This window comes from Podarcis pityusensis (genome assembly GCF_964106645.2).
Source record: "Podarcis pityusensis genome assembly, chromosome: 8".
Classification (NCBI taxonomy): domain Eukaryota; kingdom Metazoa; phylum Chordata; class Lepidosauria; order Squamata; family Lacertidae; genus Podarcis; species Podarcis pityusensis.
This window is the reverse complement of record NC_138033.1, coordinates 23,150,575-23,166,116: the sequence shown is the minus strand read 5'-3', so window position 1 is coordinate 23,166,116 and position 15,542 is coordinate 23,150,575. Positions and strand designations below refer to the sequence as shown.

Here is a 15,542-nt window from a genome sequence, read left to right as displayed (position 1 = left end):
GCAAAGGAGCTCCAGGTTCAGTTCCTGGCAACTCCAGGTAGGACTAGGAATGTCCCTTCCGTGAAACCCTAGAACAGGGGTCAGCAAACTTTTCCAGCAGGGGCCGGTCCACTGTCCCTCAGACCTTGTGGGGGGCCGGGCTATTTTTTTTGGGGGGGGGGAATGAATGAATTCCTATGCCCCACAAATAACCCAGAGATGCATTTTAAATAAAAGCACACATTCTACTCATGTAAAAACACCAGGCAGGCCCCACAAATAATCCAGAGATGTATTTTAAATAAAAGGGCACATTCTACTCATGTAAAAACACACTGATTCCCGGACCGTCCATGAGCCAGATTTAGAAGGCGATTGGGCTGGATCCGGCCCCGGGGCCTTAGTTTGCCTACCCGTGCCCTAGAAAGCCTCTACCAATCAGTGCAGACCAATGGTCTTCAACCAGTCCAGACCTGAGACTCCCACATTCACGTATCCCCTTTCAATTTATGCTTAATAGCACTAGCAAGGCACATTATTAGTCTCAAAATAGCAGTTCACAGGGCTATGTACAGTGTGCTGCCTTAGCATTGCCACTGAATGAAAAGCAGCAAGGAACTTCCCCTCTGACCTAACCCTGTGTCCAGTGCCAGATTTACATATAAGCTAAACAAGCTATAGCTTAGGGCCTCACTCTCTTGGGGGCTCCCCAAAAAAATTAAAGGGAAAAAAACTGGATGTACATTTGCAAAATGTAAGATAAAAAACAACTAAAATAAAACCTACATACAGCAACAGTGTTTCGTGTTGTGTAGGCTCCTATGAGGTAAGTAATGGGTCCCACCTGCTAGCCAGCTCCCTAAAATATCACTCGTTTGCTCATTTCTGTATATAGGGTGCCTACATTCTGCATGTGCAAATGGCTTTAGATACCTATGAGGTCCATAAATTACCATATAGCATATATTCAACACAAAAAACAGCAACTATTTGTTGTTGACAAAGGACAGCTGGACATATAAAGGGCCCCATTACCTTCAGTCCTTCAGTAATTTAGGGCCTCATCAAACCTAAATCTGGCCCTGCCTGTGCCTGGTTGCAGGGAGAGGGATGAGTGTGATGTGGCATGCCTCGTCCATCTAAGTCTCACCTGCTACAGCCAAGCTCCTGCCATCACTTTTTGGGCCCCCGGCTATTGCTATGAAAAGCAACTGCTGGGCATCCAAGCTACCCACTACAGTGGGCCCTTATTCAGTCTCGTCCCCAGCATATTTCTATTCTGGGAGAAGTCTAAAAAGCCACAGAAATGGACTAAAACATGAGCAGAGAGTGTCCCTGCTCCAGAGACACATATAGACTAGCAGGGCTATAGGAAGGAATACGGCTGGCCAGAAATAAGTTTCTTTTTGAAAAAGGCTCTTGCCTTTCTCCTGCCATTTTGTTACAACAATTTAAAATTCAATCTTAAATACAGTTAAAGTGCATTATTGTCCCAGGAATAGAGTGGCCCTCCCCCACTCCCTTATCTGCTTGGAAAAGCAAGAGGCGCTCAGTGAAACGAACCGGCCTTTTCCATCTCTGATTTCTATGGCCATTCAGACAGAAGAAGGGGAAACGTTGAATGATCTCCTGGCTGACCCTCTCATGTGTCGCTCTGGCAGAGCACAAAGGGGCCTTCTCTTTGCGATATACACTTGGAGCTCCTGGGCCCTTGTCCCTTATTTGCTTCCTTGGCTGACAGTTCTTTTCCTGCTGCATCCTATAATTAACTTTGCTTCCTCTTGGCATGGGGACTCGCCCACCCTTTCCTTCACCCCTTGCCGCTCCGACTCCATCACCTCCGATTCCTGGCAGAGGCTGCTTTCACTTGATTCTTTGGGAGAGACGGTTCCTGGAAGACATTTCCAAAGGTCATCCTTCCTTGCTAGCTTTGCTTGCCTCCTTCCTTCTTTCAGTTTCCCTCTCTACAGGCAGCTAGCTACAAGGCCCATCCAATCTCCCTTTAAATCCATAAAATCTCTCCTAGGAAATCCTGAAAACATTTCAAGCACTGCTGGGGGGGGGGGGCGGCAAACTTAATGAACTGGCGCACGCACACACACACACACCTGCTCCTTGCATAGGTTCCCTCCATGTGGCCCATTTCCCATGCAGATATATAAAAATTTGCATTTGCCACCGCCCCCCCCTCCTTTTTTTAAAAAAAAATGCATTTTATTTATTTGTTAACATTATTATACTACATCAGTAAACGTTGTCATATTACTTGACAGGACTTACTATAATATAATTCCCAACATGTATACAAAAATTATATACAAATTTTATATACCTAGAAAGAAAATGAAACAAAAAAGAAAGAAAGAACAAAGAGAAAAAACAAAAACAATTTCCCCCCAAAAAATCATATACATACCAACACACTAGACTTCCTGTCTTTCCCATTGTATATTCCTTTTTTTACAAATGAATGTACTCTTATTATTTTATATTTCTTTACATATTATTTAATACATTCCTATATCAATAAGTGCTCTTAGTCTTATTTCTCAACTCAGTCTCACTCCAACGTCAATCAAATGCTAGCATAGATAGCAAACCTTTACTGTATTTTTCAACATATGTTTTATATCTATCCCACTTTTCCATAAATTTTTGTTTTGAATTGCTTCTCAGGGTATTTGTTAACTGCACCATTTCAACAAATTCTTGTAGCTTGTAATGCCAGTCCGTTATTGTCGGGGCTTCTTGTTCCTTCCACCCCTTTGCCAACAAAGTCCGAGCTGCAGTCGTTGCATATAAGAATACCTTCCTAAAAAGCATTGTTGGCAGGGACATCCCAAAGGCCTTTAGGGGGCCCCTATCCTATCACTTGATCCTGTTCTGGTCTAGGACATTACACTGAATGAACACACAGACATTCCTTTTCAGGCTATAGCTGTGCACATGTGTGAAGAAGCTTTAAAGTGGGCATGGAGGTGTCTCCATACAGGCATTTACTTTGGACTTGGTGCTGCTCGTTCCTGCACTTTTTTATAGTTTAAAAACTGTGGGATGTGATACATAAGTAGCAGTCAAGTACAACATTCCTTGTTTTCCTAGAGTTGGACATGCAGGGGAATGTTTGGTCCAGCCAGTTAAAAACTTCCTGTTTCCTCCTGGCTAGGACATAGTTCCTTTGCATGTGACTGGAGGTGGGCATGACCTTACCTGCCCAGGTAACAAAAGGACAAGGCACACAGCACATACCCTCTCTTTGACTTCCTCCATTGTTGGAGCAGCAGCTTTTAGCTAGAATTGCTCTGTTGGCTCTCAGCCAACAGAGGACACTGGGACTATCTCCATATGGCACAGATCCATATGTATATACTTTGTAACTAAGTCTGCCTTCAGGGATCCAACTGTGAAATGAAGATGTGAGTAAACTTATTTTATATACTTTACACAAGACTGTAGCGTGTTTATTCTTTTAAGGGAACTTACCAGGAATCTAATATTGAGAGGCTTAAACAAGCCTGCAACCAGCTATCTGCTGTGCGTTTAAAAGGGGAATGTAAAACTCTGCTAAATTATAGAACTTGCTAGCACAAATTGGGAAGGATATGAATAAACAATATATCCTCTCCTTCCTCCCTGAACATTCCCACAAAAAACCACAATGGAGGAGAGACCATCACCTTCGACTGTGAAACAACTCTTAATGTCAGAAAGTTATTCCTAATATTTAGTCAGACTCTTCTTTCTTGTAACTTGAATCCATTGGTTTGGGTCCTGTCCTCCAGAGCAGGAGAAACCAAGCTTGCTGTATCTTCCATGTATCTGCCCGTTCAATATTTGAAGATAGCTACCCTATCACCTCGGGGACGCGGGTGGCGCTGTGGGTTAAACCACAGAGCCTAGGACTTGCCGATCAGAAGGTTGGTGGTTCGAATCCCCCCGACGGGGTGAGCTCCTGTTGCTCGGTCCCAGCTCCTGCCAACCTAGCAGTTCGAAAGCACATCAAAGTGCAAGTAGATAAAAAGGTACCACTCCGGCGGGAAGGTAAACGGCGTTTCTGTGTGCTGCTCTGGTTCGCCAGAAGCAGCTTAGTCCTGCTGGCCACATGACCCGGAAGCTGTACGCCGGCTCCCTTGGCCAATAAAGTGAGATGAGCGCCGCGACCCCAGAGTCGGCCACGTCTGGGCCTAATGGTCAGGAGTCCCTTTACCTTTACCTTACCCTATCACCTCTCAAGTATTCTCTTCTCCAGGCTAAACATACCCAACTCCCTGAACTGTTCTTCATAAGGCTTGATCTTCAAACCTTTTATCATCTCAGCTGCCCTCCTCTGCACACCTTCCAGCTTGTCAACATCCTTCCTAAAATGTGATGCCCAGAACTGGGCACACGACTCCAAGGGGAGCCTGACCAAGGAAGAATACAATGGTGTCTTCATGAAGATACCATCTCATACTTCCCCACCCTACCCCATTTAATCCGGATTTACTGTTTCTGTGCTGTTTCTTTACTTATTGGATTTTCCACAGGAACATTAAATCCAGATTAAACGGAAAATAATATGGGGTGTCATTTCGATGAGGTTGATGTTGTGTGGATGATGTGCAAAGCTTGCTTGGGTTAATAAATAAATGTTCACTGTATTCCTTTCGATGCCTGCAGAAAACATTTTTGTTTAGGCAAAGCCTATCCAGACAAGTTGAAGTTCCATGTTTTTCATTCCTTGTTAGTTAGTGCTGATTTCAGTTATCTTTTTAAATATTTAAAAAGCCTGCTTCTAACAAACCTGTTTTTAATCAAGAATGTCAATGTCTTATTTTATATTGTTGTAAGGTGTTTAGAAGGTTTTTCATTATTTAATCAATAAAACTAATTGCATATATAAATAAATTTCTATGCTGTTTGGATAGGTCTAATCTTATAATTCCCAGGAGAAAAGCTGGGTTTTTTAACGGATGTTATCTTAAACATCTTTTTCAATTCATTTTATATCATTTCCCAGTAAACTTTAACCTTTTTACAAGGTTTGTCTCCCATTCCAATAACACCTTATACATTTTAGACATCACTTTAACATTACAATTTAACAGGTCTCTTTCTAATTGTGATAGTTGTTCCCCCAAACCCTCACGTCATATCCTTTTAAAACATTTCATTCAAATGATAATAATATAATCATGATGTTAACATTCCAGGTAAATCCTTAAACTCTTTTAGTTTAAAGTCTCCACCCTCCTCTCTTAGCAAATTTCTATAAGTTGCCTAGCTTTCCATCATATTTTTCTTTTTCACTGCTATGGCTTCCAAAGGTAAAAGCCAAAGTGGTGTTTTAATTTCCAATAAATGTTTATATTTGACCCATATTCTATATAATTTTTTCCTAATTATATGGTTTGCAAAACCTTTATGTACTTTCACCTTTTCATACCACAATAAGCGTGCCAACTAAAAATATTATCATGACCTTCCAAATCTAAAAAATGCTGATTCTTCAATAGCAACCATTCCTTTAACCAGCACAGACAAGATGCTTCATAATATAATCTCATATCCAGCAGGGAGAAACCTCTTCTCTCTTTTGTGTGTTTCAGTATTTTATATTTCATTCTCGGTTTTTCCCCTTGCCAGATATATTTAGAAATATATTTTTGCCATTTGTTGAAGCAATCTGTCTTGCTGATCACCGGTATTGATTGAAAGAAAAATAACATTCTTGGTAATACATTTGTCTTTATGGTCGACACTCTGCCCAGCAACGAAGGTTTAATTCTACCCCATATTTGCAAATTTCTTTTAATGTCCTTCTGGGTTCTCAGATAGTTATCTTAATATAGATTTATATTCTTTGCTGTTAATCATACACCTTCTTTTCAATCTTTAGACCTGATATGTTTTGTAATTCATTTTTACTCTCATCATTCATGTTTTTTACCAAGAGCTTGGTTTTATCTTTAATAATTTTAAAACCTGGTATTTCTCAAAGAAAATTTATCTCTTCTAATGCTTTCAGAATTGACTCTAGTGGTTCTTCTACAGATATCACCATGTCATCTGCAAAAGCTTTTAATTTGTATTGCCTCTGTCCCACTCTTATTCCTTTAATTTCTTGATTACATCTTAATCTTTGCACCAAAACTTCTAAAACTGATGTGAACAATAAAAGTGACAGCGGACAACCTTGTCTAGTTTAGTTTACTTACAATTCTCAGTCAATACGTTATTTACTATTAATTTTGCTGATGGTTTTGCATATATTGCCTTAAGTTCTTTTATAAAAGTTTCTCCACAGTTCATATATTCCGAAATTTTAAACATAAACTCCCAGGAGACATTATCAAATGCTTTCTCTGCATCTAAAAACATCAAGGCTGCTTGTTTTTCATTTCTCACTTCTAAATATTCTATTACATCAATTATATTTCTGATATTATCTTTCATTTGTCTTCCTGGCAAGAATCTGGCCTAATCTTGATGTATTACCTCTTTTAATACAGCTTTCAACCTATTGGCTAATATATCTGCAAAAAGTTTATAATCATTATTCAACAAAGATATAGGTCAATAGTTTTTAACCAGCTCTGGATCTCTATCTTGCTTAGGGATCAAAGTTATATAAGCATTCTTTCAGGATTCTGGCAGCTTCCCTGTATTTGGCTGACTGACCGAACCCAAAGGGTGCTCATCAATGGTTCCTCTTCATCCTGGAGAAGAGTGACTAGTGGGGTGCCACAGGGTTCTGTCTTGGGCCCGGTCTTATTCAACATCTTTATCAACGACTTGGATGATGGACTCAAGGGCATCCTGATCAAATTTGCAGATGACACCAAACTGGGAGGGGTGGCTAACACCCCAGAGGACAGGATCACACTTCAAAATGACCTTGACAGATTAGAGAACTGGGCCAAAACAAACAAGATGAATTTTAACAGGGAGAAATGTAAAGTATTGCACTTGGGCAAAAAAAAATGAGAGGCAGAAATACAAGATGGGTGACACCTGGCTTGAGAGCAGTACATGTGAAAAGGATCTAGGAGTCTTGGTTGACCACAAACTTGACATGAGCCAACAGTGTGATGCGGCAGCTAAAAAAGCCAATGCAATTCTGGGCCTCATCAATAGGAGTATAGCATCTAGATCAAGGGAAGTAATAGTGCCACTGTATTCTGCTCTGGTCAGACCTCACCTGGAGTACTGTGTCCAGTTCTGGGCACCACAGTTCAAGAAGGACCCTGACAAACTGGAACGTGTCCAGAGGAGGGCAACCAAAATGGTCAAAGGCCTGGAAACGATGCCTTATGAGGAACGGCTAAGGGAGCTGGGCATGTTTAGCCTGGAGAAGAGGAGGTTAAGGGGTGATATGATAGCCATGTTCAAATATATAAAAGGATGTCACATAGAGGAGGGAGGAAGGTTGTTTTCTGCTGCTCCAGAGAAGCAGACACGGAGCAATGGATCCAAAATACAAGAAAGAAGATTCCACCTAAACATTAGGAAGAGCTTCTTGACAGTAAGAGCTGTTCGACAGTGGAATTTGCTGCCAAGGAGTGTGGTGGAGTCTCCTTCTTTGGAGGTCTTTAAGCAGAAGCTTGACAACCATATGTCAGGAGTGCTCTGATGGTGTTTCCTGCTTGGCAGGGGGTTGGACTCGATGGCCCTTGTGGTCTCTTCCAACTCTATGATTCTATGATTCTATGATTGATTCTATATTCATAATGTCCTTTAAACGTTTTATTAGATAATCTTGTAACTTGTTATAATATGCCTTTCCTAATTTTGCCTGTAAAAGTACTTGCTCCAATTTCATCATTGTCACTGGTCCATTCAAAGATGTCATTTTATCTTTTGATATCCTATTCCACTATCTTCTACATATTTACTCATTTTTTCTGAGTTACCCTATTTGGCTCGATATAGTTCTTTATAAAAACTCACAAACTGGTTTCTTATTTCTTTAGGTTTTTCCCCTACGTATTTTATTAATACAGGTTTTTCCTTTATTTGCCAAGCTAGTAGTTTCCCTGACTTGTTAGCCTGTTCAAATTGTTTCTGTTTTAAATATTTAATTTTCCATTCTATTTCCTGATTTATTATCATTGCATATTGCGTTTGCAATATCTTAATGTCCTGTTTCACTATCACTTTTCGTGGGGAATTTATTTATTCTTTTTCTTTCTTTTTTATTCCTTGAAAAAATCCTTGTTTTTCTGCTCTCTTATCTTTCTTTGGTACACACTTTGCTATAGAAAAAAGCCCCACATTACCACTTTACCCGCATCCCAAACCACCTTTAAATCTGTCATTTGGTTTAAATTAATTTCAAAATAATCCTTTGATTTTTTTGCCCCTTTTTCTAATAGTTCTTGATCATTTAATTTCTGCAAGGAATTTCTTACAGATCCTGTCCACATTCCATATTCTTGAACAGATCCACCTCTAGGGATGGGTGAATCTTTCCATTTCAGTTTTTCTCTATTTCTCATTTCTTCAATCCTAAATTAGGTTTTCAAAACTTCAATTTATGATTTTTTTTTCTTTAAAAGGTTCTCATGAAAATTCACCAGTGTCTTCGTGCATATTTCTCCTTGCATGTTCATGTTTCTTTGCAATTTTGCCTAAAATGCAAATTTTTTGCATGTTATTTCCATGAACAGATGAATTTTTACACACATGTATTGGCTGGAGAATTGTAATGCAAGATTCACAGAACTGCGCAAATTTCAAAGGATGGCTGAGTTATGATTCACACTTCTTTTTGGGAAATGGGAATTGGGTTGGCTTTTCTTTAAATACAAAAGGAATTGACTTTCTCCTCCATCCCTACCAACCTTGCAATGATTATTCACTCATCAGCTATAGTGTTCTCATTTTCTAGCAGGGAAAAAAACAAAATAATTTTGACCTGATCTTGGTCCTACATTTCCTGGAATGAAAAAGGGTTGGGATTCCTCTTTGCCTGCTTCCAAACACAACAATGGTTGAGTTTCCTCTTCTCTGAACAGAATTTCATGTTCCAAAAGAAGGTGCTTTCTGCCTGACTGAAGGACTGAAGGAGTCCTGTTGACTGAAAGACCCCAATGAACAGATGCACAGAAAACTGCTGAAATGCCAGCTTTTGTCTGAAAGTGTGAAATATGTCAACTGAAGGGGAGGAACCACCAGGCATGCAGGAAGTGGTAGGAGATAAGAGGCCTCAGCATTCGAGACATTCATGAGCAGAGTTGTGCAAAACTGCAACAGGAAAAGAAGGAGGTTGCAAAACTGTAGCTCTGCATCCCTGATACAGACTGGTGGTCTGGATTGTTGGAAAACAGCTCCCTACATGGTTTTGCTTCCCTGCAACGTGAGTTGGGGTGAAGGTAATAGAGACGATCAACACGACTGTACGGAATAATCTCAAATTTGCAGAGGAAAAGATCTTTTTGAATGATATACCCAGTACATGGAATCTAACAAAGGGACAATAGGAATGGATTCCTCACCCTTAAAAGGTACCCCTGCCCGTACAGGCCAGTCGTGTCTGACTCTAGGGTTGTGCGCCCATCTCACTTAAGAGGCCGGGGGCCAGCGCTGTTACTACGGCAAAAACACAGGTATTGATGAACTGGAAAAATAAAAATGCAGCTGGATTGAACTGGATTGAAGATATCTACAAACTTGCTACACATGAACAAGTTGGGTGCAAGCGTAGACTTGCTGCGAACAAATTCAATGATATTTGGAATTCGTTTTTATAAATATTGTATTAGGTTAAGGTCTGGTTAACTACAATAGCTTTTTGGTGTCTTATCTTGCTCTGTGCACTTGTAATTATGTACTTTTTATCTTTCAATAAAGAACACACACACACACACACACACACGAGTTTGGGTTTATAGTGAAAGCACCTTTTTTGAGTTAACTGGAGCATGGTGCCTTTGCTGGGATTCTCCCCCTTCAGTTGGCCAGTTCCTGCTCCTGGCAGCAGCACCCAGAGCAGATCCTCACTTCAAAGCAGAGGCTTCTCTGGTCCAATTCAGCCTTCAGCAGAACTGGCTCCTGGCTGACTTTCGGGAAGTTCTCTGGAACGGAAGTTCTGGGGCAGCATGACCTTGGAACAATGCGATGTGCGCGCAGCGAGGAAGGGAGAGGGGTCTCTGGCTGTGTCTCTTGGTCGTCACTTTGTTCCAGTGTGCTGTGGGAAATGATGCAACTGGCAGGCTCCTCGGAGGTTGAGGCAAGTGGGGTGGAATGAAGGATTTCATGCCGCAGCCCTGTGGCAAAGAGGACTACAAAGGACTGGAAGCAGATTCCTTTGGCCATATTTGCAGCCCACGCTTCTCATCTGAATGCTTTCAAAGCTGGCCAGCCACTAGTGTTTTGGGTTTTTTGCCAGAATCATTCTTTCTTAAAATAAAAAATAGCACCATTATTATTTTATACACAACAGGGAAGCATAGCTGAAGTTACCTGATGATACATTTTCTGCGGAGGCCAGAGTGATCCTCTGCCAGGTGGACAGTGGTGACTGGAGGCAGTTGGGGCAGTAGCTGGAGCCAGAGATAGGCAGAACCAGCCAATGATAGGTTTGCTCCCATCCTCCTCCCTGCTGAATTCTAGAAGGGGAACGCTGAATGAAACGAAGCCGGCAATCACTCCCTCTGAAATGGTTATGTGTCTGGAGGCGGTTGGAGGATGGATGGCAGCTAACAGATTGTGATTGAATCCTGACAAGACAGAAGTACTGTTTTTGGGGGACAGGAGGTGGGCAGGTGTGGAGGACTCCCTGGTCCTGAATAGGGTAACTGTGCCCCTGAAGGACCAGGTGCGCAGCCTGGGAGTCATTTTGGACTCACAGCTGTCCATGGAGGCACAGGTCAGTTCTGTGTCAGGGCAGCTGTTTACCAGCTCCATCTGATAACACAGGCTGAGACCCTACCTGCCTGCAGACTGTCTCGCCAGAGTGGTGCATGCTCTGGTTATCTCCCGCTTGGACAACTGCAATACACTCTATGTGGGGCTACCTTTGAAGGTGACCCAGAAACTACAACTAATCCAGAACGTGGCAGCTAGACTGGTGACTGGGAGCGGCCGCCAAGACCACATAACACCGGTCTTGAAAGACCTACATTGGCTCCCAATATGTTTCCGAGCACAGTTCAAAGTGTTGGTGCTGACCTTTAAAGCCCTAAACGGCCTCAGCCCAGAATACCTGAAAGAGCATCTCCACCCCCATCGTTCTACCCAGACAGTGAGGTCCAGTGCCGAGGGCTTTCTGGCGTTTCCCTCACTGCGAGAAGCCAAGTTACAGGGAACCAGGCAGAGGGCCTTCTCAGTAGTGGTGCCCTCCCTGTGGAACGCCCTCCCACCAGATGTCAAAGAGAACAACAACTACCAGACTTGTAGAAGACATCTGAAGGCAGCCCTGTTTAGGGAAGCTTTTAATGTTTGATGTATTACTTTATTTTAATATTTTTTTGGAAGTCGCCCAGAGTGATGGGGGAAGCCCAGCCAGATGGGCGGGGTATAAATAATATATGATGATGATGATGATGATGATGATGTTGGAAGGTAGGCAGGTGAGTCAGTGCACTAATGGACTAACCTCCATTGTCGGCAGGTAAGGTATAGCCCAGTGATGGGTGGACTAAACAGAGGGTTGAGAACCCCTCCCTCCTTCCCTCTTCCAATTACCCCTTCCCTACTTGGTAGTTTCCTTCCTTCCAACCCAGTTCAACTGAGGCCAAGGCCTAATGGAGGCTGCAAATTGTCCACCCTCAGTTTTTATTGCACCATCTGTGTCCCACAGCACTTGTGAGTTGTTGCTATCCCTCTGTCTTGGGAGACAATGGAAGACTGTGCCTTGGCGTAAAGTCAAACTGTTGGAGAGTTACAGCGCCTGGTGTGACTGCAGATATATGAGGGAGACATGTTTTGTTGCATCTGGGGAAAATGAAGGCGTCCGGTTCTGCTGTTGCAGGTGTATCACTGCGTTTCTTCTTCCTGGGCTCCTCCCAGTGGTCATTCCTCCTCTGGTCACTGTTGTCGTCTGCAAGGGATTCCCACAGGGCAGGGGTGATGTACACATATTTCTCCACTCCCTAGGAATCCACAATTTGAAAGAGCAGCAGTGAAGCAAACAAAGGGAGGGAGAGCCAGACTAAGGGGGGAAAGGAAGAGTGTCGGTAAATGGCCTGTTGTGGTTGTCCCACACATCTCATCTGTTTTGGCTCTGAATCTGTTCCCTTTCCCCACCATTTCGTCTTCCTAGATGGATCAGTTTGGAGTTAGGAGCTGGGGCGAGGCATGTTTAATGGCTGATGAGGATGGAGACACACATGACTATTTGTTTTAAAAGGGTGTGTGGGTGTCTAGCTGCAGGCAGGATGCAAAACACTTTTTTCTTCCTTCTGGCACACAGTGACTCCAGTGATGGCTCTATAATTCATGATTGCCCTATTGTCCCAGTCAGAGCTCTTAGCAGAATGGTGTTTGGGTAAGATGAGGATGTGGGAATCACTCACTCTGACTCAGCCATAGTTTTGTGGCTGCTTAATCAGAGTGAAGCATCTACTGGAGACTTTGCCGCACAGAGGTTCAGGGTCTTGCCTCAAGGAGCTCCCCTCCCCACCTGCCCTGCATGCCCTTACTAGCAAGAATTAGGTTGGTTTTCATCTGATCTGTTTATTATAACTCTCCTTGCTTTGTTTGCAGAAAATGTGCAGGCAGATTAGACAGTATAAGCGAATCATTGAGCATTAAGAATGGACAGATCTGTCCCTTTTGGTGCTCTAGGTTTCTCATTTCCCCAATCTGCAATTCATTTCTCTGTATTTCTGCAGCACTTTGAATTTATTTATTTTTTTAAATCCTCACAAAAATTTGTCAGCATTTTCATGCAATGTCTCCTAATAAACGATTTTTAGATTTAGATATAACTGACCTTTTTTTTTTTTGCACGCTATCTCTTATAATAAAGTGCTGTTTTTTAATGCTATTTCCACTGTTTCCTCCAAATAGTCACATTTTTCTACATATTGTCTGATTGGAGAACTGCTTTGCAAAATTCAGAGATTTCAAAAGATAGCTGTGCTTTGATGCAGGGATTGGTTCAAGAAGTGTGAGTTAGATATTTTCTCATTAAAATGGAAACAAAATGAATTTTCTCTTCCATCCCCATTGAGCATTGATTCTGAATTGTTTGCTGGAAAGTTAGATGACTTTGCATCAAGCAATTTATATCCCACACTTCCCAGTGATTTTAGGACATGACAGTGTCGTGTGATTTGGAGTGGGTGCTTTTGCTTATCTGGTCACCTTTACTGAGTTCCTGGCATAGCGCTTTGAAACCGCAGATTCCCATCCGCCCTCCCACTTGCTGGCCTGCAATGGCACATACCAGAGCTGTCAGTAATGCTTGTGTAACATCTGGTGGGCCAGCAAATGTGTCATATGCTCGCAAGCCAGCTATAAAGCAGGACTGAACAAAGAGTAGGAGAGAGACACAGCAAGAAATGTTTCCAAATGCATCCCACCCCCCACCCTCCGCTCTGTTCATCTACACCTCCTTTCCATATTCAAGTCTGTACTGGAAGGAAGCTCATCCATGCAGACATTAATGGTCCATCTAAGATGATTCACAGAGGACATGCAAGGCCATTCCAGCATGTGAAGGCTCCTCTTTGCCTCATCTGCTCTCTCTCATTCTAGATTCTCAGGGATGGACTGGGCTTTGGAAGGTCATTTCCTCAGATTCAGGGGAAGGCATCCTGTTAGGGTCCTGGATCTGGTCCCATAGGCCCTGGTGGTCCAGGAGCTTCTTCTGGAGGGTCCTCTCATACATCCCAGTGGTCTCCTGATCTCCAGCAGTCAACTCGGAGCCCTGAACGTGGTCCAGTTCCTTAACTGGTGCCTCTGCAGCCTCCAGTTCTTGTGTCTGTGTTGCTGCTGGATTGTGGGCATATGAAAAGATATACAGGTAACTCTCATTTTAGGCATGGCCTACATTGGTGCAATCGTGCGCACATGTACAGCGCCGAACCTGAAAATGACCTGGAAACATCATCACTGAAACGTCACTAAAAGGGCGGACTGGAGGGCAGGGCGGGTGTTGGCAGGTTTCTTCAATGGGTTTCCGATTTCACGTGATTTCACACAAACACGCAAGGACCTGGAACGCAACCCACTCGCAAATGGGGTGTTTCCTGTACAGTGGTACCTCGGGTTAAGAACTTTATTCATTCTGGAGGTCCGTTCTTAACCTGAAACTGAGGTACAGTACCACTTTAGCTAATGGGGCCTCCCGCTGCTGCCATGCCGCCGCCACGTGATTTCTGTTCTCACCCTGAAGCAAAGTTCTTAACCCAAGGTACTATTTCTGGGTTAGCGGAGTCTGCAACCTGAAGCGTCTGTAACCCGAGGTACCACTGTATATATTTTCAGATGCCCCGAATCCAGCAGCAATCTATATCACACACACACACACACACACACACATATACAAACACACACACAACTCAAATTCCCAATATAGGAAGTAGAGCTTTAACTCTTTGCCCACAGCTATGATCCCAATATAGATCTCTGCCCCCACCCAGCCAGTCGATTGACCTAAGGGGAATAAGTTCACATTGCGGTGAATGGAATCCCCCCCCCCAATTCAAATAACCAGCATGGAAGAATCTCAATTGAGGCACAAAGAGTTAAAGTTTTCCCCAACACACACACACACACACACACCAAGCTACAGTCCTAATCTGGATCAGGCCCTCCGCACTGGCAGTTTGAGTAACCCTCTCCCCCCTCCCCTCATTTAAGTTACAGAGCTGGCTTGTCATCTAGGTTGCCCATTCAGTTCCATGGAGGATTAGAATGCGTGAACATGGGCCTGAGGCTTTCCTTGTTAAAGTGAAGTGGGAGCCATAAAACGAATAAGAGCAGAATGCATTGCAACAGGTCTTGCTGTTCCTGGCCTGCCTGCTGAAATGACAGCTGGGGCTTGCGGGAGGGGGAAGCCGTGCGTGCAAATCTGCCCGTTATAAAACAGGGACTTATTGATCAGACCCTTCCTACAAAGTGCTGGGCAAAGGCTGGTAGTTTGTTAATCCAGGGTCTTAATGGGGAGAGGGAGATTGCAAATTAATTTGGATTACATGGCTGAGAGCACGAGGGGATTTGTTTTCTGAGTTGTTTGGAGCCGAAAGAGAAAAGGGGGGAATTTGGTGGCCATAGCTGGTAGCTAAATCTCTCTTCATTTCTTGGGCATCAGACATTTGGGTCGCATGTATGGCTGGGGGGGAAATGGGGATTCGTTTGCATTTAAAGGTGAGCTTCCCAGATTCACACTTCCTGAAGCAGCACATGAACCGAAACACAGGCATCCTTCTAAATTTGAAGGACGTTCCAAGGCCAAGTAAGGCGCACAGTAATGCATACACTGGAGTAAAGTGTGCATTAAAATGCATACGTCAGTGAAAATAACATGCAAAGGTGTGTTGTATTAGAGGAATGTGCTTACAAAATGCACATATTAGGCAAAACGGCCTACGAAAATATCTGGAGAAATTGGCTGGTGAATTTTCATGACAACC

The 15,542-nt window shown here is 43.0% G+C and overlaps 1 protein-coding gene across 2 annotated transcripts in view; it reads left to right on the top strand.

Moving 5' to 3' along the window:
• Positions 1 to 15,542, top strand: part of LOC308482543 (discoidin, CUB and LCCL domain-containing protein 1-like) — a 47,229-nt gene that overhangs the window by 10,409 nt on the left and 21,278 nt on the right. The window lies entirely within an intron of this gene.